The sequence below is a fragment of the Bombina bombina genome, chromosome 1 (assembly GCF_027579735.1).
Source record: "Bombina bombina isolate aBomBom1 chromosome 1, aBomBom1.pri, whole genome shotgun sequence".
NCBI lineage: Eukaryota > Metazoa > Chordata > Amphibia > Anura > Bombinatoridae > Bombina > Bombina bombina.
Window position 1 is genome coordinate 1075228509 of NC_069499.1, and position 27959 is coordinate 1075256467.

The 27959-nt window shown below is 40.9% G+C and overlaps 1 protein-coding gene across 1 annotated transcript in view; it reads left to right on the plus strand.

Annotated features, from left to right (window-relative positions):
• PTPN1 (protein tyrosine phosphatase non-receptor type 1) overlaps positions 1-27959 on the plus strand; it is a 434232-nt gene that overhangs the window by 387593 nt on the left and 18680 nt on the right. The window lies entirely within an intron of this gene.

Consider the following 27959-nt stretch of genomic DNA (forward strand, 5'->3'; position numbering starts at 1 on the left):
TGCCGTTGTACAGGCAACATCTCCACGGAGATGGCTTAGAGTTTTTTAGTGTTTAACTGTAGTTTTTATTATTCAATCAAGAGTTTGTTATTTTAAAATAGTGCTGGTATGTACTATTTACTCAGAAACAGAAAAGAGATGAAGATTTCTGTTTGTATGAGGAAAATGATTTTAGCAACCGTTACTAAAATCCATGGCTGTTCCACACAGGACTGTTGAGAGGAATTAACTTCAGTTGGGGGAACAGTGAGCAGTCTCTTGCTGCTTGAGGTATGACACATTCTAACAAGACGATGTAATGCTGGAAGCTGTCATTTTCCCTATGGGATCCGGTAAGCCATGTTTATTAAGATTGTAAATAAGGGCTTCACAAGGGCTTATTAAGACTGTAGACTTTTTCTGGGCTAAATCGATTCATTATTAACACATATTTAGCCTTGAGGAATCATTTAATCTGGGTATTTTGATAAGTTTATATCGGCAGGCACTTTTTTAGACACCTTTCTCTTTAGGGGCTTTCACAAATCATAGGCAGAGCCTCATTTTCGCGCCGGTGTTGCGCACTTGTTTTTGAGAGGCATGACATGCAGTCGCATGTGTGAGGAGCTCTGATACATAGAAAAGACTTTCTGAAGGCGTCATTTGGTATCGTATTCCCCTTTGGGCTTGGTTGGGTCTCAGCAAAGCAGACACCAGGGACTGTAAAGGGGTTAAAGTTAAAAACGGCTCCGGTTCCGTTATTTTAAGGGTTAAAGCTTCCAAATTTGGGGTGCAATACTTTTAAGGCTTTAAGACACTGTGGTGAAATTTTGGTGAATTTTGAGCAATTCCTTCATATTTTTTCGCAATTGCAGTAATAAAGTGTGTTCAGTTTAAAAATAAACCTAATTTTCGTCCCTTTCGTAGAAACGGACCAGCCCAAAGTGCTACGTCCTCTAAGCAAGAGGGTAATACTTCTCAAGCCAAGCCAGCTTGGAGACCAATGCAAGGCTGGAACAAGGGAAAGCAGGCCAAGAAACCTGCCACTGCTACCAAGACAGCATGAAATGTTGGCCCCCGATCCGGGACCGGATCTGGTGGGGGGCAGACTCTCTCTCTTCGCTCGGGCTTGGGCAAGAGATGTTCTGGATCCTTGGGCGCTAGAAATAGTCTCCCAAGGTTATCTTCTGGAATTCAAGGGGCTTCCCCCAAGGGGGAGGTTCCACAGGTCTCAGTTGTCTTCAGACCACATAAAAAGACAGGCATTCTTACGTTGTGTAGAAGACCTGTTAAAAATGGGAGTGATTCATCCTGTTCCATTAGGAGAACAAGGGATGGGGTTCTACTCCAATCTGTTCATAGTTCCCAAAAAAGAGGGAACGTTCAGACCAATCTTAGATCTCAAGATCTTAAACAAGTTTCTCAAGGTTCCATCGTTCAAAATGGAAACCATTCGAACAATTCTTCCTTCCATCCAGGAAGGTCAATTCATGACCACGGTGGATTTAAAGGATGCGTATCTACATATTCCTATCCACAAGGAACATCATCGGTTCCTAAGGTTCGCATTCCTGGACAAGCATTACCAGTTCGTGGCGCTTCCTTTCGGATTAGCCACTGCTCCAAGGATTTTCACAAAGGTACTAGGGTCCCTTCTAGCTGTGCTAAGACCAAGGGGCATTGCTGTAGTACCTTACTTGGACGACATTCTGATTCAAGCGTCGTCCCTTCCTCAAGCAAAGGCTCACACGGACATTGTCCTGGCCTTTCTCAGATCTCACGGATGGAAAGTGAACGTGGAAAAGAGTTCTCTATCTCCGTCAACAAGGGTTCCCTTCTTGGGGACAATAATAGACTCCTTAGAAATGAGGATTTTTCTGACAGAGGCCAGAAAAACAAAACTTCTAGACTCTTGTCGGATACTTCATTCCGTTCCTCTTCCTTCCATAGCGCAGTGCATGGAAGTGATAGGTTTGATGGTAGCGGCAATGGACATAGTTCCTTTTGCGCGCATTCATCTAAGACCATTACAACTGTGCATGCTCAGTCAGTGGAATGGGGACTATACAAACTTGTCTCCGAGGATACAAGTAAATCAGAGGACCAGAGACTCACTCCGTTGGTGGCTGTCCCTGGACAACCTGTCACAAGGGATGACCTTCCGCAGACGAGAGTGGGTCATTGTCACGACCGACGCCAGTCTGATGGGCTGGGGCGCGGTCTGGGGATCCCTGAAAGCTCAGGGTCTTTGGTCTCGGGAAGAATCTCTTCTACCGATAAATATTCTGGAACTGAGAGCGATATTCAATGCTCTCAAGGCTTGGCCTCAGCTAGCGAGGGCCAAGTTCATACGGTTTCAATCAGACAACATGACAACTGTTGCGTACATCAACCATCAGGGGGGAACAAGGAGTTCCCTGGCAATGGAAGAAGTGACCAAAATCATTCTATGGGCGGAGTCTCACTCCTGCCACCTGTCTGCTATCCACATCCCAGGAGTGGAAAATTGGGAAGCGGATTTTCTGAGTCGTCAGACATTGCATCCGGGGGAGTGGGAACTCCATCCGGAAATCTTTGCCCAAGTCACTCAACTGTGGGGCATTCCAGACATGGATCTGATGGCCTCTCGTCAGAACTTCAAAGTTCCTTGCTACGGGTCCAGATCCAGGGATCCCAAGGCGGCTCTAGTGGATGCACTAGTAGCACCTTGGACCTTCAAACTAGCTTATGTATTCCCGCCGTTTCCTCTCATCCCCAGGCTGGTAGCCAGGATCAATCAGGAAAGGGCGTCGGTGATCTTGATAGCTCCTGCGTGGCCACGCAGGACTTGGTATGCAGATCTGGTGAATATGTCATCGGCTCCACCATGGAAGCTACCTTTGAGACGAGACCTTCTTGTTCAAGGTCCGTTCAAACATCCGAATCTGGTCTCACTCCAGCTGACTGCTTGGAGATTGAACGCTTGATCTTATCGAAGCGAGGGTTCTCAGATTCTGTTATCGATACTCTTGTTCAGGCCAGAAAGCCTGTAACTAGAAAGATTTACCACAAAATTTGGATCTGTTGGTGTGAATCTAAAGGATTCCCTTGGGACAAGGTTAAGATTCCTAAGATTCTATCCTTCCTTCAAGAAGGATTGGAAAAAGGATTATCTGCAAGTTCCCTGAAGGGACAGATTTCTGCCTTGTCTGTGTTACTTCACAAAAAGCTGGCAGCTGTGCCAGATGTTCAAGCCTTTGTTCAGGCTCTGGTTAGAATCAAGCCTGTTTACAAACCTTTGACTCCTCCTTGGAGTCTCAACTTAGTTCTTTCAGTTCTTCAGGGGGTTCCGTTTGAACCCTTACATTCCGTTGATATTAAGTTTTTATCTTGGAAAGTTTTGTTTTTGGTTGCAATTTCTTCTGCTAGAAGAGTTTCAGAATTATCTGCTCTGCAGTGTTCTCCTCCTTATCTGGTGTTCCATGCAGATAAGGTGGTTTTACGTACTAAACCTGGTTTTCTTCCAAAAGTTGTTTCTAACAAAAACATTAACCAGGAGATTATCGTACCTTCTCTGTGTCCGAAGCCAGTTTCGAAGAAGGAACGTTTGTTGCACAATTTGGATGTTGTTCGCGCTCTAAAATTCTATTTAGATGCTACAAAGGATTTTAGACAAACATCTTCCTTGTTTGTTGTTTATTCCGGTAAAAGGAGAGGTCAAAAAGCAACTTCTACCTCTCTCTCTTTTTGGATTAAAAGCATCATCAGATTGGCTTACGAGACTGCCGGACGGCAGCCTCCCGAAAGAATCACAGCTCATTCCACTAGGGCTGTGGCTTCCACATGGGCCTTCAAGAACGAGGCTTCTGTTGATCAGATATGTAGGGCAGCGACTTGGTCTTCACTGCACACTTTTACCAAATTTTACAAGTTTGATACTTTTGCTTCTTCTGAGGCTATTTTTGGGAGAAAGGTTTTGCAAGCCGTGGTGCCTTCCATCTAGGTGACCTGATTTGCTCCCTCCCATCATCCGTGTCCTAAAGCTTTGGTATTGGTTCCCACAAGTAAGGATGACGCCGTGGACCGGACACACCTATGTTGGAGAAAACAGAATTTATGTTTACCTGATAAATTACTTTCTCCAACGGTGTGTCCGGTCCACGGCCCGCCCTGGTTTTTTAATCAGGTCTGATAATTTATTTTCTTTAACTACAGTCACCACGGTTTCATATGGTTTCTCCTATGCAAATATTCCTCCTTAACGTCGGTCGAATGACTGGGGTAGGCGGAGCCTAGGAGGGATCATGTGACCAGCTTTGCTGGGCTCTTTGCCATTTCCTGTTGGGGAAGAGAATATCCCACAAGTAAGGATGACGCCGTGGACCGGACACACCGTTGGAGAAAGTAATTTATCAGGTAAACATAAATTCTGTTTTCTTCCAGTTTCTTTTGAGGAACCCGGTTTTGAAGTTTTATTCAAATTATTTTGCCTTTTTATGGTCTTTGATAGCATTATTTGTTTTCATTAGATACAATAAATGCATATTTTCATTTTTCTGTTTTCATTCAGATTATTTTCTGAGGATGCGGAATCTCATATGATTCACTTACTCTTCAGGACATAGTTAGAAGATCTTCTTTTCTAAAGCTCTTGATTCCTCATACAAGGTCACCTTTTTTAGGTTTCCAGATAGTTTGTGTCACTGTCCTTGTCTCTATCAGACAAGGGATAATGTTATTGGGTTCCGTCTATCGGTACCTTTAGTCTCTATTTCCTTCAGTTGCTATATATGCATAGAAGTTTTAGGTCTTATGACCACAGCATTGGATTCAATTCCCTTTGCTCATTTTCTCTACAAAGAACCTTTCCAGTCTTTTATAAGTGTTGTTTCTTCAAGAACATGGTTGGAGGATCAATTTACCTTAAAGTTCGTTTGATTCCTCAGACAAGGGTAACCTTTTTAGGTTTCCTGATAGATTCAGTGTTCTTGATTCTGTCTCTGACGGACAAGAGGCGTCTGAAATTGGTTTCAGCTTATTGAAACCTTCAGTCTCAATCATTCCCTTCGGTAGTCTTATGCATGGAAATTCTAGGTCTTATGACTGCTGCATTGGACGCGATTCCCTTTGCTCGTTTTCACATGCGACCTCTTCAGCTCTGTATGCTGAACTAGTGGTGCAGGGATTTTACAAAGATATCTCAATCATTATCTTTAAAACCGATTGTTCGACACTCTCTGACGTGGTGGACAGATCACCATCGTATAGTTCAGGGGGCTTCTTTTTGTTCCTCCAACCTAGACTATGATCAACAGATGCAAATCTGACAGGTTGGGGAGCTGTATGGGGGTTTCTGACAGCACAAGGGGTTTGGGAATCTCAGGAGGTGAGATTACCAATCAACTTTTTTGGAACTCCGTGCAATTTTCAGAGCTCTTCAGTCATGGCCTCTTCTAAAGAGAGAATCGTTCATTTGTTTTCAGACAGACAATGTCACAACTCTGGCATACATCAATCATCAAGGAGGGACTCACAGTCCTCTGGCTATGAAAGAAGTATCTCGGATACTGGTATGGGCGGAATCCAGCTCCTGTCTAGTTTCTGCGGTTCATATCCCAGGTATAGACAATTGGGAAGCGGATTATCTCAGTCGCCAAACGTTACATCTGGGCGAATGGTCTCTTCACCCAGAGGTATTTCTTCAGATTGTTCAATATGGGGACTTCCAGAAATAGATCTGATGGCTTCTCATCTAAACAAGAAACTTCCCAGGTATCTGTCCAGATCCAGGGATCCTCAAGCGGAAGCAGTGGATGCATTGTCACTTCCTTGTAAGTATCATCCTGCCTATATCTTTCCGCCTCTAGTTCTTCTTCTAAGAGTAATCTCCAAGATTCTGAAGGAATGCTCGTTTGTTCTGCTGGTGGCTCCAGCATGGCCTCACAAGTTTTGGTATGCGGATTTTGTCTGGATGGCCTCTTGCCAACCGTGGACTCTTCCGTTAAGACCAGACCTTCTGTCGCAAGGTCCTTTTTTTCCATCAGGATCTCCTTAAATTTAAAGGTATGGAGATTGAACGCTTGATTCTTAGTCAAAGAGGTTTCTCTGACTCTGTGATTAGTACTATGTTACAGGCTCGTAAATCTGTATCTAGAAAGATATATTATCGAGTTTGGAAGACTTACATTTCTTGGTGTCTTTCTCATAATTTTTCCTGGCATTCTTTTAGAATTCCGAGAATTCTACAGTTTCTTCAGGATGGTTTGGATAAAGGTTTGTCTGCAAGTTCCTTGAAAGGAGAAATCTCTGCTCTTTCTGTTCTTTTTCACAGAAAGATTGCTATTCTTCCTGATATTCATTGTTTTGTGCAAGCTTTGGTTCGTATAAAGCCTGTCATTAAGTCAATTTCTCCTTCTTGGAGTTTGAATTTGGTTCTGGGGGCTCTTCAAGCTCCTCCGTTTGAACCTATGCATTCATTGGACATTAAATTACTTTCTTGGAAAGTTTTGTTTCTTTTGGCCATCTCTTCTGCTAGAAGAGTTTCTGAATTATCTGCTCTTTCTTGTGAGTCTCCTTTTCTGATTTTTCATCAGGATAAGGCGGTGTTGCGAACTTCTTTTCAATTTTTACCTAAGGTTGTGAATTCTAACAACATTAGTAGAGAAATTGTGGTTCCTTCGTTGTGTCCTAATCCTAAGAATTCTAAGGAGAAATCATTGCATTCTTTGGATGTAGTTAGAGCTTTGAAATATTATGTTGAAGCTACTAAGAATTTCCAAAAGACTTCTAGTCTATTTGTTATCTTTTCCGGTTCTTGGAAAGGTCAGAAGGCCTCTGCCATTTCTTTGGCATCTTGGTTGAAATCTTTAATTCATCATGCTTATGTCGAGTCGGGTAAAACTCCGCCTCAAAGGATTACAGCTCATTCTACTAGGTCAGTTTCTACTTCCTGGGCGTTTAGGAATGAAGCTTCGGTTGATCAGATTTGCAAAGCAGCTACTTGGTCTTCTTTGCATACTTTTACTAAATTCTACCATTTTGATGTGTTTTCTTCTTCTGAAGCAGTTTTTGGTAGAAAAGTACTTCAGGCAGCTGTTTCAGTTTGATTCTTCTGCTTATAATTTCAGTTTTTTTCATTATAAGATTTAAACTTTATTTTGGGTGTGGATTATTTTCAGCGGAATTGGCTGTCTTTATTTTATCCCTCCCTCTCTAGTGACTCTTGCGTGGAAGATCCACATCTTGGGTAGTCATTATCCCATACGTCACTAGCTCATGGACTCTTGCTAATTACATGAAAGAAAACATAATTTATGTAAGAACTTACCTGATAAATTCATTTCTTTCATATTAGCAAGAGTCCATGAGGCCCACCCTTTTTGTGGTGGCTATGATTTTTTTGTATAAAGCACAATTATTCCAATTCCTTATTTTTTATGCTTTCGCACTTTTTTTCTTATCACCCCACTTCTTGGCTATGCGTTAAACTGATTTGTGGGTGTGGTGAGGGGTGTATTTATAGGCATTTTGAGGTTTGGGAAACTTTGCCCCTCCTGGTAGGAATGTATATCCCATACGTCACTAGCTCATGGACTCTTGCTAATATGAAAGAAATGAATTTATCAGGTAAGTTCTTACATAAATTATGTTTTTCTGATTGGCCATTATAATTTAACTGTAATCAGTAATTCCACTCCTTAGCGACAACAGGCACCTTACTACAAACAGTTTGGTGCAGTGAAATAATTGGCTGTTGCTTGTTTGAATGATCAACGCGCTATTTGTGTGAAATTAATTTTACCCGCCAGAAGTTACGAGAGGAGTTGCTTTTACAGCTCTTGGATCTGAAGTAAGCGTTGGGGCCTTTGACATCACACTGTGTTGCAAGCTTATTATGTTTGAAACTCATTGAGTCCCTTCCCTGGATCACTGCCTTGCCCATTATCGTGCAGGAGGAGGCGGTGAGCACTAAATAGTATTTTATTGACGCTGCTGTGCTGAAGCTTCGTATTTTTCCTAAGGAGTACCTGTGACAAGTGCCTCTCTTTCATCCCCAGCTTCATAATTAAGAGGTTAACTATGTACCCAGTTCCGTATAAATAAATGGGCAGCTGTCACGTTATGTATACAGTATGGTTATTTGTTAAAAGTTATTCACTAGAGGTGAAAACATGGGCCAGACCTCAGTGTCCACTTTGTCTGAGCAGGCTAGCAGCTGTGAGTGTTAAACATGAAGGGCTACTTATAATGTGTATTGTATTTATTATACAAGCTGTGCACATTGTCCTTTGCTTATACAAAGAGAATGTATTTGTGGGTACACAGAGCACCCTACCCTATTATATGGACATAACATGCTACGTAATATAGACAGGGACTGTATCCTGCCCCACCCATATAGAGGGATTACATACTTATTCAAGTATATACAGGGCATTTTGTTTAATGCACATAACCTTACGATGGACTGGAGTTATATTGAGAGAACATGCTGCTTATGGTATGTGCAGTCAGCATTCTGTCCGGTGTTTTATTGAGGGCATATTACTTACTATAGAATAGTTCACAATCCTCTAGAAAAGAGTATGAAGTGATTCATCTACAAAAAGCATTGCAGGTTTTAATATTAAATTGTGTTGAAAAGGGGGGCGTGTCTGACCACCGACCGAGATGGCTGCTTACTAACTAGGGCTCAACTGAGGAGTGTTTAAAACCGCTGTGTTTCACTCCTTATACCATTTACCAAGCCTTATTTGTGATAATTAATGTTTGTGGAGCAGTTTGGGATATTATTTACTGTTTGATTCCAGCCCAGCAGACCAGACTTTATGAGGTACGCAGCGGAGGCCTGTCGACGGCTTGGAACCTCATCCACCCCTCCATAGATCTGATGCAATCAGATAATACCAGCCAGTTGTGCTGCAGTGAACCGTATTTTACATACTAATCTATTACAAGAGTAAGAGATCATTTTGAGTACGGATCGAACCTACAATATGCTGCATGTAACAGTCGCTTTGCAGAACTGGAGCGAACCTTAATCAGTGCCCTGTCATCTGTTTGTGACCGCTCATTACCCGGTGAGGGAGAGCGGAGTCCACAGACGCAGGACATTTCTCTGGACGCTTTATCCGATAGGGCAGCTATGGAAAGCAAGGAGCTGCAGATGGCTGCGGAACCCACAGGTGTCTATCTGGAGGCTTGGGTCTCCCTATGTACAGAGAATCCCTTTTCCTTGCCGGCGGTCACTTGTTCAGTTGAAGGGGTTGCGGCCGGCCCCCTGCAAGAGAGCATGGAGTCTTTGCCTGTACTTAAGGAAGCCAGAGTTGTCATGCTGTTATGGGCTCCACACCGACATCAGAATACCGACCTCGACCCAGACTTGGGCCTGAATACAGTTGGAAGGATTAGCGGAGTCAGCAAAAGGATAGTCCCACATTGCTGCAAGACTGGCATAGGATAAGCTATTCACAGTATTTGATCATTAGCAGTACGTATGCTTTGGAAATGATCTACGACATAACTAACTTATCAGTACTGCCAAACATGATTATACTCTCGGGACATATCTCTATAGCCTCGCTTTATCCTAATGATGGCAATTATGCCAGATGTCCAGTGATAATTCATACCTAAGGCTACTTTGTTCTTTCCACAAATTATGGATGTGCAGTTACCATTTTTTTTTTTTTTTATTGACATTAACTGCTCCCTATACTTATAATCTGAGACAGTATACCACTATAGTTTAGGAGCAATATGGGTTAAAGACTTAGCGTCTGCAATTAAATATCCCTATGCCATAATGTATGGATGTGCAGATACTTGTTTTCATGTTAATATATGTTCCCTATACTAATTACCTAAAATACTGTACCATAATACCTTCAGTGTGCAATTAGCTTAAAAATGTATGCTGGCCGATAAGAATTTATCTATGAGTTTACTTTTTCAAATATGTGATTCAGTCTAATAGGTTAACTTGTGATCCACTAGTTAATATACCTAGCTCCTATAACATACACAGTTTAAGACATGCCAGACCCCAGAGAGAAAGATAGTTTGATACAGAGGCCCATATTTTCCCACTCTGAATATGCCTTTAAGCGTTCCTTTTAAGTAGGCCTAGTAATTGCCAAGAGGAGAAACTATATTCTAGATGAAGTTATATGATTATTATCAAATGTGGTTTATACAGCATTTCATTTAGCTTTTCCCGTATACCATAAATCACAGGTTCTGATCTGGATAAGCGTTCTTTCAGCATTCACAAAGGATTGTGAGAATAGTTGATGCTTGGCAATAGGCTGACTTAATACTATAAATATACCCACGCTTGATATTTACAACCCACTATAGAGCAGCTTAATAAGAACAGGGATCTTTGTTGGAAAATTAGAGTATTAATCACTGTCTCTACATAAGTTTTGTCATAGGTACAAACTATTTCTATATTAGTTGCAACATAGTAGCCACTGATATCCTCACCCTCCATTACTTTCTTAGACATAATTGATATTGATAGTATTATTCCCAAGCTTGAATATTTCTTACATTCTTGATTCAAATGTGACTTACTACTTGTCTATAAAATGTCATGAATATAACCCCTTTTCCCATTTTTTGATGGTTGTATATATTATATGCACTAGTTATGATTGAAATGTTCCCTTTTTGTTCTATAGGCCCAAATGGGGCCTTATATTAATGTAACCTCCTGCTATTTTGTATAAATAATGTGACAGGGGTCCAAAAGCGGCCCCAATTATGTTATGGAGGTTGAAAACTGAGGAGTAGCACTTCATATTTAGTCATTTTATTCTACAGGTACTTTCTAGATAGCTGGCTACGTTATTGTATTTCACTCTATTTTACATTTATGTTCCTACTTGCTCATATGCCATTCTATTGACATGGATCATGTCGCCTGTTTATTATTGTTATTTCATGATGGAATTCCTGTATGTTTACTTTTAATCCTCAATAAAAAAATAAAAAAATCATTACATATGTTTGTCTAAAGGAATGTGATCTATGTGTAGAACAAGTATTCCTGTGCAGTCTTGGACTTACATATTGAGTTTAGTGATTGTATACAGAACTAGTATGATGTACTTTCATAGATATCTTAGGGCCAACCAAGTGAGTATATACATAATTTACTTATGACTAAAAAAAGAGCTAATACAATGCCCTTAGTTAACAGAACATATGTGTTTCTGTATGCAGGGCTAGAATGTTTTATGTACAAAATTCTTGTTCCTATGCATTTTATCTGGCTCTAAAATTCAAACTGAAACCTCATTTGTTTGACCCAGCCTACATTTTTTCAGCAATTTATTTTACAATATCACAGCATTAACTTTCAAGCAGGGAAATGTTATTTAATGGGCACACCATCCACTGATTTTACTGACCACCCAGATAAAATCTAACTCGGTATAAAAATTATATAATGTTAATTGTTAGCAATGTTTGTTGCAGAAATTATCATTAAATGCATTTATAATACTTTATGCAATTAATCTGTTTTGATAATTTAGCAACATTTATAAATAGAAAATGTTCTAATATTCACCCCCACCCATCTACTTCACAATGCCTCCCTTCTAGAAAAAAAACATTTGGTGGGAAACACTGATATATTAAATAACTGTACTGGCATGCATTATAGATTGTAGCTATGCTGCTGTTTTGTTTCTATAAAGAGGCAGCTTGTAAAGTGTTTTAGTGACCACTGTCTAGTATGAGATTAAATAAACAACCCTTACAAAGCTTGTATAATACCAGATATAATCAGTCTATTTTATATATTTATATATATATATATATATATATATATATATATATATATATATATATATATAAATAAAATATAATATAATATATAGTATGAGATTAAACCCTTACAAAGCTTGTATAATACCAGATATAATTAGTCTATTTTATTTATATATATATATATATATATATATATATATATATATATTATATATATATATAGTATGAGATTAAATGAACAACCCTTACAAAGCTTGTAAAATACAAGATGTACTCAGTCTAATATAAAAATATATATATATATATAATATATATTTACACACATGCACATCCACACACATCATATACATTTATACACACATATACATACACACACATTACATGTGAAAGTTTACAAAGTTTCAAATAAATGTTTGTTTATGAATGATTTAAAGCCAAGTTTTATTTCAAAATGACCTGCAGAAAATTTTTCACTACAAAAAATCTCATTGCAGAAAGTGAAAAAAAGTTCTGCTTCTGGGCAGACAATCTAAATCACTTTTTGTTGTATATTCAGGGAAGCGCAGGGGTCAGAGGGCTTCTGCTTCTTCTTTGTCTTTTTGGCTGAGGAGCTTGATCCGCTTGGCCTATGAGACAGCGGACCATAAGCCTCCTCAGAGGATTACGGCTCATTCCATCTTGGGCCTTCAAAAATGAGGCTTCTATGGAGCAGATTTGCAAGGCGGCTACCTGGTCCTCCTTGCATACCTTCACTAAGTTTTACAAATTTGACTTTTCTTTCATGTAATTAACAAGAGTCCATGAGCTAGTGACGTATGGGATATACATTCCTACCAGGAGGGGCAAAGTTTCCCAAACCTTAAAATGCCTACAAATACACCCCTCACCACACCCACAAATCAGTTTTTACAAACTTTGCCTCCAAGGGAGGTGGTGAAGTAAGTTTGTGCTAGATTCTACGTTGATATGCGCTCCGCAGCAAGTTGGAGCCCGGTTTTCCTCTCAGCGTGCAGTGAATGTCAGAGGGATGTGAAGAGAGTATTGCCTATTGAATGCAGTGATCTCCTTCTACGGGGTCTATTTCATAAGGTTCTCTGTTATCGGTCGTAGAGATTCATCTCTTACCTCCCTTTTCAGATCGACGATATACTCTTATATTTACCATTACCTCTACTGATTCTCGTTTCAGTACTGGTTTGGCTTTCTACAAACATGTAGATGAGTGTCCTGGGGTAAGTAAGTCTTATTTTCTGTGACACTCTAAGCTATGGTTGGGCACTTTATTTATAAAGTTCTAAATATATGTATTCAAACATTTATTTGCCTTGACTCAGAATGTTCAACTTTCCTTATTTTCAGACAGTCAGTTTCATATTTGGGATTATGCATTGAATTATCATATTTTTCTTACCTCAAAAATTTGACTTTTTTCCCTGTGGGCTGTTAGGCTCGCGGGGGCTGAAAATGCTTCATTTTATTGCGTCATTCTTGGCGCGGACTTTTTTGGCGCAAAAATTATTTTCCGTTTCCGGCGTCATACGTGTCGCCGGAAGTTACGTCATTTTTTTGACGTTATTTTGCGCCAAAAATGTCGGCGTTCCGGATGTGGCGTCATTTTTGGCGCCAAAAGCATTTAGGCGCCAAATAATGTGGGCGTCTTATTTGGCGCTAAAAAATATGGGCGTCGCTTTTGTCTCCACATTATTTCAGTCTCATTTTTCATTTGCTTCTGGTTGCTAGAAGCTTGATATTTGGCATTCTTTCCAATTCCTGAAACTGTCTTATAAGGAATTTGATCTATTTTGCTTTATATGTTGTTTTTTCTCTTACATATTGCAAGATGTCTCACGTTGCATCTGAGCCAGAAGATACTACAGGAAAATCACTGCCTGCTGGATCTACCAAAGCTAAGTGTATCTGCTGTAAATTTTTGGTAGCTATTCCTCCAGCTGTTGTTTGTAATAATTGTCATGACAAACTTGTTAAAGCAGATAATATTTCCTTTAGTAATGTACCATTGCCTGTTGCAGTTCCCTCAACATCTAAGGTGCAGAATGTTCCTGATAACATAAGAGATTTTGTTTCTGAATCCATAAAGAAGGCTTTGTCTGTTATTTCTCCTTCTAGTAAACGTAAAAAGTCTTTTAAATCTTCTCTCTCTACAGATGAATTTTTAAATGAACACCATCATTCTGATTCTTTGGACTCTTCTGGTTCAGAGGATTCTATCTCAGAGATTGATGCTGATAAATCTTCATATTTATTTAAGATGGAATTTATTCGCTCTTTACTTAAAGAAGTACTAATTGCTTTAGAAATAGAGGATTCTAGTCCTCTTGATACTAATTCTATACGTTTGGATAAGGTTTTTAAAGCTCCTGCGGTTATTCCAGAAGTTTTTCCTGTTCCTAATGCTATTTCTGCAGTGATTTCCAAAGAATGGGATAAATTGGGTAATTCATTTACTCCTTCTAAACGTTTTAAGCAATTATATCCTGTTCCGCCTGACAGGTTAGAATTTTGGGACAAAATCCCTAAAGTTGATGGGGCTATTTCTACCCTTGCTAAACGTACTACCATTCCTACGTCAGATGGTACCTCGTTTAAGGATCCTTTAGATAGAAAAATTGAATCCTTTCTAAGAAAAGCTTATCTGTGTTCAGGTAATCTTCTTAGACCTGCTATATCATTGGCTGATGTTGCTGCAGCTTCAACTTTTTGGTTGGAAACCCTAGCGCAACAAGTAGCAAATCGTGATTCTCATGATATTATTATTCTTCTTCAGCATGCTAATAATTTTATCTGTGATGCCATTTTTGGTATTATTAGAGTTGATGTTAGGTTTATGTCTCTAGCTATCTTAGCCAGAAGAGCTTTATGGCTTAAGACTTGGAATGCTGATATGGCTTCTAAATCAACTCTACTTTCCATTTCTTTCCAGGGAAACAAATTATTTGGTTCTCAGTTGGATTCTATTATTTCAACTGTTACTGGTGGGAAAGGAACTTTTTTACCACAGGATAAAAAATCTAAAGGTAAAAACAGGGCTAACAATCGTTTTCGTTCCTTTCGTTTCAACAAAGAACAAAAGCCTGATCCTTCGTCCTCAGGAGCAGTTTCAGTTTGGAAACCATCTCCAGTCTGGAATAAATCCAAGCCTGCTAGAAAGGCAAAGCCTGCTTCTAAGTTCACATGAAGGTACGGCCCTCATTCCAGTTCAGCTGGTAGGGGGCAGGTTACGTTTTTTCAAAGAAATTTGGATCAATTCTGTTCACAATCTTTGGATTCAGAGCATTGTTTCAGAAGGGTACAGAATTGGTTTCAAGATGAGACCTCCTGCAAAGAGATTTTTTCTTTCCCGTGTCCCAGTAAATCCAGTGAAAGCTCAAGCATTTCTGAATTGTGTTTCAGATCTAGAGTTGGCTGGAGTAATTATGCCAGTTCCAGTTCCGGAACAGGGGATGGGGTTTTATTCAAATCTCTTCATTGTACCAAAGAAGGAGAATTCCTTCAGACCAGTTCTGGATCTAAAATTATTGAATCGTTATGTAAGGATACCAACGTTCAAGATGGTAACTGTAAGGACTATATTGCCTTTTGTTCAGCAAGGGAATTATATGTCCACAATAGATTTACAGGATGCATATCTGCATATTCCGATTCATCCAGATCATTTTCAGTTCCTGAGATTCTCTTTTCTAGACAAGCTTTACCAATTTGTGGCTCTACCGTTTGGCCTTGCTACAGCTCCAAGAATTTTCACAAAGATTCTCGGTGCCCTTCTGTCTGTAATCAGAGAACAGGGTATTGTGGTATTTCCTTATTTGGACGATATCTTGGTACTTGCTCAGTCTTTACATTTAGCAGAGTCTCATACGAATCGACTTGTGTTGTTTCTTCAAGATCATGGTTGGAGGATCAATTTACCAAAAAGTTCTTTGATTCCTCAAACAAGGGTAACCTTTCTGGGTTTCCAGATAGATTCAGTGTCCATGACTCTGTCTTTAACAGACAAGAGACGTCTAAAATTGATTACAGCTTGTCGAAACCTTCAGTCACAATCATTCCCTTCGGTAGCCTTATGCATGGAAATTCTAGGTCTTATGACTGCTGCATCGGACGCGATCCCCTTTGCTCGTTTTCACATGCGACCTCTTCAGCTCTGTATGCTGAACCAATGGTGCAGGGATTACACGAAGATATCTCAATTAATATCTTTAAAACCGATTGTTCGACACTCTCTAACGTGGTGGACAGATCACCATCGTTTAATTCAGGGGGCTTCTTTTGTTCTTCCGACCTGGACTGTAATTTCAACAGATGCAAGTCTCACAGGTTGGGGAGCTGTGTGGGGATCTCTGACGGCACAGGGAGTTTGGGAATCTCAGGAGGTGAGATTACCGATCAATATTTTGGAACTCCGTGCAATTTTCAGAGCTCTTCAGTTTTGGCCTCTTCTGAAGAGAGAATCGTTCATTTGTTTTCAGACAGACAATGTCACAACTGTGTCATACATCAATCATCAAGGAGGGACTCGCAGTCCTCTGGCTATGAAAGAAGTATCTCGAATTTTGGTTTGGGCGGAATCCAGCTCCTGTCTAATCTCTGCGGTTCATATCCCAGGTGTAGACAATTGGGAAGCGGATTATCTCAGTCGCCAAACGTTGCATCCGGGCGAATGGTCTCTTCACCCAGAGGTATTTCTTCAGATTGTTCAAATGTGGGGGCTTCCAGAGATAGATCTGATGGCCTCTCATCTAAACAAGAAACTTCCCAGGTATCTGTCCAGATCCCGGGATCCTCAGGCGGAGGCAGTGGATGCATTATCACTTCCTTGGAAGTATCATCCTGCCTATATCTTTCCGCCTCTAGTTCTTCTTCCAAGAGTAATCTCCAAGATTCTGAGGGAATGCTCGTTTGTTCTGCTAATAGCTCCGGCATGGCCTCACAGGTTTTGGTATGCGGATCTTGTCCGGATGGCATCTTGCCAACCATGGACTCTTCCGTTAAGACCAGACCTTCTGTCGCAAGGTCCTTTTTTCCATCCGGATCTGAAATCCTTAAACTTAAAGGTATGGAGATTGAACGCTTGATTCTTAGTCAAAGAGGTTTCTCTGACTCTGTGATTGATACTATGTTACAGGCTCGTAAATCTGTATCTAGAGAGATATATTATAGAGTCTGGAAGACTTATATTTCTTGGTGTCTTACTCATCATTTTTCTTGGTATTCTTTTAGAATTCCGAGAATATTACAATTTCTTCAGGATGGTTTAGATAAGGGTTTGTCCGCAAGTTCCTTGAAAGGACAAATCTCTGCTCTTTCTGTTCTTTTTCACAGAAAGATTGCTATTCTTCCTGATATTCATTGTTTTGTACAAGCTTTGGTTCGTATAAAACCTGTCATTAAGTCAATTTCTCCTCCATGGAGTTTGAATTTGGTTCTGGGAGCTCTTCAAGCTCCTCCGTTTGAACCTATGCATTCATTGGACATTAAATTGCTTTCTTGGAAAGTTTTGTTCCTTTTGGCCATCTCTTCTGCCAGAAGAGTTTCTGAATTATCTGCTCTTTCTTGTGAGTCTCCTTTTCTGATTTTTCATCAGGATAAGGCGGTGTTGCGAACTTCTTTTGAATTTTTACCTAAGGTTGTGAATTCCAACAACATTAGTAGAGAAATCGTGGTTCCTTCATTATGTCCTAATCCTAAGAATTCTAAGGAGAAATCGTTACATTCTTTGGATGTTGTTAGAGCTTTGAAATATTATGTTGAAGCTACTAAATCTTTCCGAAAGACTTCTAGTCTATTTGTCATCTTTTCTGGTTCTAGAAAAGGCCAGAAAGCTTCTGCCATTTCTTTGGCATCCTGGTTGAAATCTTTAATTCATCTTGCCTATGTTAATTCGGGTAAGACTCCGCCTCAGAGGATTACAGCTCATTCTACTAGGTCAGTTTCTACTTCCTGGGCGTTTAGGAATGAAGCTTCAGTTGATCAGATTTGCAAAGCAGCGACTTGGTCCTCTTTGCATACTTTTACTAAATTCTACCATTTTGATGTATTCTCTTCTTCTGAAGCAGTTTTTGGTAGAAAGGTACTTCAGGCAGTGGTTTCGGTTTGAATCTTCTGCTTATGTTTTTCATTAAACTTTATTTTGGGTGTGGATTATTTTCAGCAGGAATTGGCTGTCTTTATTTTATCCCTCCCTCTCTAGTGACTCTTGTGTGGAAAGATCCACATCTTGGGTATTCATTATCCCATACGTCACTAGCTCATGGACTCTTGTTAATTACATGAAAGAAAACATAATTTATGTAAGAACTTAACTGATAAATTCATTTCTTTCATATTAACAAGAGTCCATGAGGCCCACCCTTTTTTGTGGTGGTTATGATTTTTTTGTATAAGGCACAATTATTCCAATTCCTTATTTTATATGCTTCGCACTTTTTTCTTATCACCCCACTTCTTGGCTATTCGTTAAACTGATTTGTGGGTGTGGTGAGGGGTGTATTTGTAGGCATTTTAAGGTTTGGGAAACTTTGCCCCTCCTGGTAGGAATGTATATCCCATACGTCACTAGCTCATGGACTCTTGTTAATATGAAAGAAATGAATTTATCAGGTAAGTTCTTACATAAATTATGTTTTTTGCTTCTGCGAAAGCTGTTTTTGGGAGAAAGTTTCTACAAGCTGTGGTGCCCTCAGATTAAGGGTTCCGCCTTTTACCCTCCCGGTTTCATTCAGTGTCCTCTAAAAGCTTGGGTATATGTTCCCACAAGTAATGAATGAAGCTGTGGACTCTCCTCCCCTTTAGATGAAAAACATAAATTATGTTTACCTGATTTTATTTCCATCGTAGGGAGGAGATTCCATGGCCCCTGCCCGTATCTCCGACGGGCGGACCTAAATTTAATATATTCTTCTGGCACTATTTATACCCTGATATTTCTCCTACTGTTCCTTGTTCCCTCGGCAGAATGACTGGCGGATGAGGGAAGTGGGGGAGCTATTTAAGCCTTTGGCTGGGTGTCTTTGCCTCCTCCTGGTGGCCAGGTTCTTAATTCCCACAAGTAATGAATGAAGCCGTGGACTCTCCTCCCCACGATGGAAATAAAATTATCAGGTAAGCATAATTTGGTTTTCTGAGTGATTACCTCTCTGTATTGGTATTCCAAAACCACCAGATTTTTATTGTACTTGGTTTAACCATCGCATCCGTCTTTGTATGATGGCACACACCACATTTTGGTTATACTGATGTTTATGGAAACCTCAATATCACAGCTCAGGGTGGTCCGAGCTCCTTGGATCAAAAACTGATCTCTAGATAAGAAGGTACATGTACATTTTGCACATTATTGATCCTTATTCTTAGAACTTAAGTCATAATGTAATAATGAAAATTGCTGAAAGTTTCACTTTCCTTGTCAATTTGAGTCTTAGCCCATAAATGTTTTAGGGGGTACCTAGGTAAGTATAGTGTGCATGCAGAACATTTCAGGGTTGAGGCTTCACTTATTTATTTATTTTTTATATTTATCTTATTTTTTTAAGTGGGGTGAGAGTTCGGCATGGGACAGGAGTTTTAAGTGGTCCTGTCAGCCTCTCAGTGAGGGCTTGGATGAAAGTTAAGAGTCCTGAGATGCAAGGGAGATTGTTCGGTTCACCTTGTGTTTGGGCATGGTTATGTTCCGTTCCCCACTTCCGCATTCCTGACCGTGTGGCGATGGAGATATTCTAGACCGCAGGGGTCTGGTCATAGGAGGTGGTGAGTGCCCCAGCCATTGGGGGTGTCAGGTGCCGTTTTTGTTTTTTAATACTTTAGTCCATATTTAAATATCCTCTATCCAGTTATGGAGGACTCTGATGTGGAGATGTGTTAATTTCAGATTCCGTTACGGAGGATTCTAATACTGAGACTATTTTGATTCCAGAGTTGGCTCGTTGACTCCAGTCAACCAGTTTTGTTCCGTATGTCATTTCAGAACGCCTGGTTCCTCGGGCTCGTGGAATCAAGGGACTGCTGAGCCATCCGCCTCCGGGGGTCCTGTCCCCTGTGAGGCAAGTTCCCTACCACATCATACTTCTACACATGCGGGTAACCCAGTTTATGATTTCTCCCCCCCCCCATTTCCTATTGTCCCGGGCCTTCCGCCTTGGGGAGGGACTTTACTGTTCTCCGAGGGTGTAACTGGCCCTGAGTGTTGTAACTTTGGTTACAGGATTGTGCGCCTTCGCATGTTGCTCAGACATGTTTTTCAGTTATTGAATGACCCTATCGTTAGCAGATACGGGGATTTTCAGTCCGCTAATTCGAATGGTGCACGAATGGGGATGAAGTAATCTCCTGATTGTCATTTGTTAGAGATGGTCCTGCGGGTAGGACTGTGTCTTTTTGGACGTTAACCTCCGGGTTGCCTTATATTTTATTTATATCCGATGGGATGTCTTTTGTTTGTTTTTGTTTCCTTCGGGAACCTTCTGGGATTGATGCTCTTTATTACTACTTTGGAAGTTGTTTTGGACATGTTAGTCCTATGTTAAAAATGTCTGTTTTCTGTTTTTTTCCCCTATGAGGGAGAATTTATGCAGCTTGCCAGTTAGGACCCTATGTTCAGGCTGGTCCTGTCAGGTTCGGTCTTGCGGCTGTTCACACGTGTCGCTGTTCTGCTCAGCTGGTTCGGTAGAAGCACCGAGTGCTCAGGTTATCATTGTTTTTCATGTTCAACTAAGCATTCGAGAGGACCTGTGGGTTTGTGTGGCGGGAAGGATTGTTTCAGTCCTTATAGCCTTCAGTCATAGATGGCCGGGCAGGGGATTTTCCCGCTGCGGCACTGTACCTGACATCTGATTTCATCAGAACCTAGAGCCTCCCCATGTTGTGGTGGGTTGGAGGGCTTAATGCCCCTTAGCGCAGTTGAGCGGTTTGGCCTTCATTTTTAGGCCTCTGGATTTGTCCTTTTGGGCTTGATCCAACAGCTTATACAGGATAGCTGTTTAGCATGCGGAAGGTTTGCAGTTTGAAACCAGTTGCAGCTCTTCACACCTTGCAGGTGTACGCGTAAACTGTTTATAGTGTATCTAGATGCAGCTCTTACTCTTTGACGTGTACTGTCTGTCTGAGTTATAGAGACCTTTGGGTCTTCTTCCATTGTCTCCGGGTGAGTTTGATCTCCTTTTAGGGATCTATATTTCCAGGTGATGGTTGTTCCCTGCGGGGACTTTAATTAGCTCTGGGTTTTCCGGAGCTGGGTAGGCTTAGTGCCTTTCTCTTTGTGCGGAGGGGATAGGAGACTAGTCCTGCTAGTAGGATTTTTTTTTTACCTCAAGGTATCCCTTGGTTGTCCTGAGGCTTTGAGTCGGGGCTTTTGAGTTCTTCTCGCTATACGATTCTCTGCATATGCATCCATATCCCTTGTGTCTGGCTTTTTGGCCAGTTGGGGTGTTTAGTTCTAGGGTAAGGTTTGCCTGAACTATTAGGTGCCAGGACCTGTTTTTCTCCCTGAGACTTCTGGTTGCTGAAGCTTCGCTTGGCATTTTACCTGTCCCAGTTTTGGTTGTTTTTGGAATCTTGGATCTCAGGGCTGGTCAGGGTGTTCCACAGTTGTGGGAACTTGGGCTATGTCCTTGTTCCATCTTCCTGACCTGGTCATGGTTGGCCAGGTTTTCGGAGTATTTTTACTCTTTGCCACAAGAGAAGCCTATGTCACTAGTGGTTAGCTGTGTGGCTTGCGCCTCAAGAGTTGTTGGTTCATACCCAGCTGCTGGCGCTGGATGTCCAATTTCAGGTGCGCCTTAGGGTTGCATTCCCCTGCTCAGCTTGGGAATGGGTTGGCTGTGCCTCTGCTTGGCAAGCTACTTGTTGGGGGGTCCTTTTCTAGGACATCTGTGTTGGGAATTTATCTTTCCATTAGCCGGTGGCTTCGGGCCTTGAGGAGTTGTTGCCCTTCCGGCATCATCCCTTTTTTTAGGGGATATTTTCCTCCCTATGGAGATGGAGTCCTTGCTTGGGGCTTCTCATGGCTGGGAGGTGGAAAGGTGGGATTGGTACCCCCTGGGGTCTTGCTGGCTCCAAGCCAGACTTGTTGGGCCTTTATTTTGATAGATCCTTAGGTCTATGGCCTTGTTGTCTGTTTTCAGAGTCGGCTTGTACTTGTACTCTTTGGGGATCGCTGTGCTATCCTTGCTCTCGTTCCTGTACCTGTTTCGGGATTCTTTTGTTCCCCTGTCTTGGATCCCTGAGGCTGGGTTGGTCCTGCTGGGTGTGGGTCTGCAGGTCAGGATAGCCGAGCGGTCTAAGGCGCTGTGTTCGGGTCGTTGTTTCCTCTGGATGCGTGAGCTTTTTGAGTTTATCCTTTTAGCACAATCTGCTAAGGTATAGATTTTACTTGTTCCATTGATTTCAGGAGAGGGTTTACTCTTCATTCGGGTTCTGAGGGTATACTCTCCTTCTCGGGGGGCCTCGATTGAGGTTTTTGTGTTCCCCTTTTTAGGGACCTATGTGTAGGTCTGGCGACTTAGGTTGCCTGACGCGTGCCCTCTGTCCGGGGGGTTGTTTTTGCAGTATGTTTCTTGCTTGACTGCTTCTTTCTCGCAAGTACCCTCTTTGTCGTCCTGTTATGGACTCTGTGTTCTCAAACTTGGGGTTTTTCACCTGGGTGTATTACACACATTTTTATGGTCGAATGCCTTGGTATTCTATGGTCAGACACTGGGAGGACTTTGCCTCTTCAGTTCCATTCCGTGCTTGCAGGATGTTGGAGAGACGTCTGTTCTGTCTCTGTGCCCGGTCTTATCCCAGGTTTCGCTTGGTATAGGCATGGCCTCCTTTCCGTGTTTGGGTCCCTTTGGGTCTCTGTGAGCTGGGCTCACTCTTGGAGGTGTTCTTTTTTTGTATTAGGGGAACTTTCGGTTTCCTCGGTTCTCCTTTGCCTTGTCCCCTTCAGGGTTTTGGCTAGTGTCCCCTTCATTTGTGGGGGGCGTGTGGTGGGGGACCATCTGTTGGGCGATGGTGTCTCATAGAGGACTGTTGGCTCATTTGAGTCAGTTTGTGGTCTCTGGTTTGGCTTCTGGACTAACTGCGAGTCTGTGTCATTGGGGCTTTTCCTCTTAAAATTTTCTCAGCTTCCGGCGAAGCGTTTGTTTTATTTGGTAGAGGTTCAGACCCTCAGTATTGGCCGCCTATTGTACCCTCTCGTCTTTGCATTCAGTGTGTCCTATAGCTTGGGTATTGTTTTCCCAAAAGTAATGAATGCAGATGTGGACTCTTTCCATTTAAGAAGAAAAACATAAATTATGCTTACCTGATAATTTCCTTTTCTTCTGATGGAAAGAGTCCACAGCTCCCCACCCGTAATTTTATGTGGGGCTTCTTTATATTCCTCTGGCACCTTTCACGCTGATATTTCTTCTACTGTTCCTTGTTCCTCAGCAGAATGACTGGGGGATGAGGGGAGTTGGAGGAGTATTTAAGCCTTTGACTGGGTTGTCTTTGCCTCCTCCTTCTTATTTCCCAAAAGTAATGAATGCAGCTGTGGACTCTTTCCATCAAAAGAAAAGGAAATTATCAGGTAAGCATAATTTGTTTTTTATTGTTTTAATTGTCATAAGTTACATTTTAGTAACATTGTCCTAGTTTAAGCCTTAAGGGAAAGTGAGTGCTAATATATGTACATTGAGATCAGTCCTGCACTGATAACTTGGTTAAAAAATAAATTGCATCACTGCATGTTAAAACATTTTCAATGCAGATATAAAGAAGCATCTGTTAGTACTCTCTGATACTGCCTCAACATGATGAAATGTTCTTGTACCTGAAATTCTCTCACACTTGAAATGCAGTTACTTCCTTGCTTTTAACATATAGATGCATGTAAACCCTCATTCCTGAAGATAATTTCCTCTTATGCAACAATAAGGTTAAGGGTTTGATCCTCTGTGTTCTGCAAGCTGGCTTTTGTTCTTTCCTGCTTAGTTGTTCTTCCCCCAGTCACATGCATTGTTGCAAAGATGTTCCATTTGACTTTTATACCAAAGTCTATTTCATGGTTAAACGAATTGGGAAAATTATTTTTGTTTTTTTTATATTGGCTTACAGATACATCAGAAAAATAAATAACCTTTCTTGGGAAGGATCCCATGTATCTTCACTAGTGTTCTGCTTAGTTTCACCAATCGTTCTGAGACATTGAATTCCTTGTTTATTTTGTTTCGGGACCATGAGCTTGGTAATAGACTGAGAATTTTAACTTTGTCATCTTTGTTTGCTATGGTACACTTTTCTTTACACACTTCAATTAATCTGTCAAATTTGTCTTGACATAGTTTTGGCACTGTTATACTCTGCTGAAATAGTCTCCTCAAACAATTCTTACAGATTTCTTCTCAAAGTTTCAGAAATTCGTCCTACTTTAGCTCTCAAAACACTCTCGGCTAGATTTAGAGTTCTGCGGCCAAAGGTGTGCGTTAGCTACGCTGGCTTTTTTTCTCCCGCACCTTTTAAATACCGCTGGTATTTAGAGTTCACAGAAGGGCTGCGTTAGGCTCCAAAAAGGGAACGTAGAGCATATTTACCGCCACTGCAACTCTAAATTCCAGCGGTGCTTACGGACGCGGCCAGCTTCAAAAACGTGCTCGTGCACGATTCCCCCATAGGAAACAATGGGGCTGTTTGAGCTGAAAAAAACCTAACACCTGCAAAAAAGCAGCGTTCAGCTCCTAACGCAGCTACATTGTTTCCTATGGGGAAACACTTCCTAAGTCTGCACCTAACACCCTAACATGTACCCCGAGTCTAAACACCCCTAACCTTACGCTTATTAACCCCTAATCTGCCGACCCCGCTATCGCTGACCCCTGCATATTATTATTAACCCCTAATCTGCCGCTCCGTACACCGCCGCAACCTACATTATCCCTATGTACCCCTAATCTGCTGCCCCTAACACCGCCGACCCCTATATTATATTTATTAACCCCTAATCTGCCGCCCCCGCTATCGCTGACCCCTGCATATTATTATTAACCCATAATCTGCCGCTCCGTACACCGCCGCAACCTACATTATCCCTATGTACCCCTAATCTGCTGCCCCTAACACCGCCGACCCCTATATTATATTTATTAAAGGGACAGTAAAGTCAAAACTAAACTTTCATGATTCAGATAGGGCATGCAATTTTAAACAACTTTCCTATTTACTTTTATCATCAAATTTGCTTTGTTCCCTTGGTGGTATTTTTGAAAAGCTAAACCTAGCTAGGCTCAAACTGATTTCTAAACAGTTGAAAACCGCCTCCTAGCTCAGAGCATTTTGAAAGTTTTTCACAGTTAGACTGTGCTAGTTCACATGTGTCATATAGATAACATTGTGCTCACTCCCGTGAAGTTATTTAGGAGTCTTCAATGATTGACTATACTGCATGTCTGTCAAAGGCACTTAGATAAGGAGGCTGTCTGCAAAGGCTTAGATACAAGGTAATCACAGAGGTAAAAAGTATATTAATATAACTGTGTTGGTTATGCAAAAACGGGGAATGGGTAATAAAGGGATTATCTATCTTTTTAAATAAGAAAAATTTTGGTGTAGACTGTCCCTTTAACCCCTAATCTGCCGCCCCCAACGTCACCTCCACCTACCTACACTTATTAACCCCTAATCTGCCGACCGGATCTTGCCGCTACTATAATAAATGTATTAACCCCTAATCCGCCTCACTCCCGCCTCAATAACCCTACAATAAATAGTATTAACCCCTAATCTGCCCTCCCTAACATCGCTGACACCTAACTTAAAGTATTAACCCCTAATCTGCCGACTGGAGCTCACCGCTACTCTAATAAATTTTTTAACCCCTAAAGCTAATTCTAACCCTAACACCCCCCTAAGTTAAATATAATTTTATTCTAACGAAATAAATTAACTCTTATTAAATAAATTATTCCTATTTAAATCTAAATACTTACCTGTAAAATAAACCCTAATATAGCTACAATATAAATTATAATTATATTGTAGCTATTTTAGGATTAATATTTATTTTACAGACAACTTTGTAATTATTTTAACCAGGTACAATAGCTATTAAATAGTTAATAACTATTTAATAGTTACCTAGTTAAAATAATTACAAATTACCTGTAAAATAAATCCTAACCTAAGTTACAATTAAACCTAACACAAGACTATCAATAAATAAATTAAATAAACTACCTACAATTATCTACAATTAAACCTAACACTACACTATCAATACATTAATTAAATACAATACCTACAAATAACTACAATTAAATAAACTAACTAAAGTACAAAAAATAAAAAAAATATTTACAAACATTAGAAAAATATTACAACACTTTTAAACTAATTACACCTACTCTAAGCCCCCTAATAAAATAACAAAGACCCCCAAAATAAAAAAATGCCCTACCCTATTCTAAATTTAAAAAGTTCAAAGCTCTTTTACCTTACCAGCCCTGAAATGGGCCATTTGCGGGGCATGCCCCAAATAATTCAGCTCTTTTGCCTGTAAAAAAAACAGAATTTATGTTTACCTGATAAATTACTTTCTCCAACGGTGTGTCCGGTCCACGGCGTCATCCTTACTTGTGGGATATTCTCTTCCCCAACAGGAAATGGCAAAGAGCCCAGCAAAGCTGGTCACATGATCCCTCCTAGGCTCCGCCTACCCCAGTCATTCGACCGACGTTAAGGAGGAATATTTGCATAGGAGAAACCATATGGTACCGTGGTGACTGTAGTTAAAGAAAATAAATTATCAGACCTGATTAAAAAACCAGGGCGGGCCGTGGACCGGACACACCGTTGGAGAAAGTAATTTATCAGGTAAACATAAATTCTGTTTTCTCCAACATAGGTGTGTCCGGTCCACGGCGTCATCCTTACTTGTGGGAACCAATACCAAAGCTTTAGGACACGGATGAAGGGAGGGAGCAAATCAGGTCACCTAAATGGAAGGCACCACGGCTTGCAAAACCTTTCTCCCAAAAATAGCCTCAGAAGAAACAAAAGTATCAAACTTGTAAAATTTGGTAAAAGTGTGCAGTGAAGACCAAGTCGCTGCCCTACATATCTGATCAACAGAAGCCTCGTTCTTGAAGGCCCATGTGGAAGCCACAGCCCTAGTGGAATGAGCTGTGATTCTTTCGGGAGGCTGCCGTCCGGCAGTCTCGTAAGCCAATCTGATGATGCTTTTAATCCAAAAAGAGAGAGAGGTAGAAGTTGCTTTTTGACCTCTCCTTTTACCGGAATAAACAACAAACAAGGAAGATGTTTGTCTAAAATCCTTGGTAGCATCTAAATAGAATTTTAGAGCGCGAACAACATCCAAATTTTGCAACAAACGTTCCTTCTTTGAAACTGGTTTCGGACACAGAGAAGGTACGATAATCTCCTGGTTAATGTTTTTGTTAGAAACAACCTTTGGAAGAAAACCAGGTTTAGTACGTAAAACCACCTTATCTGCATGGAACACCAGATAAGGAGGAGAACACTGCAGAGCAGATAATTCTGAAACTCTTCTGGCAGAAGAAATTGCAACTAAAAACAAAACTTTCCAAGATAATAATTTAATATCAACGGAATGCAAGGGTTCAAACGGAACCCCCTGAAGAACTGAAAGAACTAAATTGAGACTCCAAGGAGGAGTCAAAGGTTTGTAAACAGGCTTGATTCTAACCAGAGCCTGAACAAAAGCTTGAACATCTGGCACAGCTGCCAGCTTTTTGTGAAGTAACACCGACAAGGCAGAAATCTGTCCCTTCAGGGAACTTGCAGATAATCCTTTTTCCAATCCTTCTTGAAGGAAGGATAGAATCCTAGGAATCTTAACCTTGTCCCAAGGGAATCCTTTAGATTCACACCAACAGACATATTTTTTCCAAATTTTGTGGTAAATCTTTCTAGTTACAGGCTTTCTGGCCTGAACAAGAGTATCGATAACAGAATCTGAGAATCCTCGCTTCGATAAAATCAAGCGTTCAATCTCCAAGCAGTCAGCTGGAGTGAAACCAGATTCGGATGTTCGAACGGACCCTGAACAAGAAGGTCTCGTCTCAAAGGTAGCTTCCAAGGTGGAGCCGATGACATATTCACCAGATCTGCATACCAAGTCCTGCGTGGCCACGCAGGAGCTATCAAGATCACCGACGCCCTCTCCTGATTGATCCTGGCTACCAGCCTGGGGATGAGAGGAAATGGCG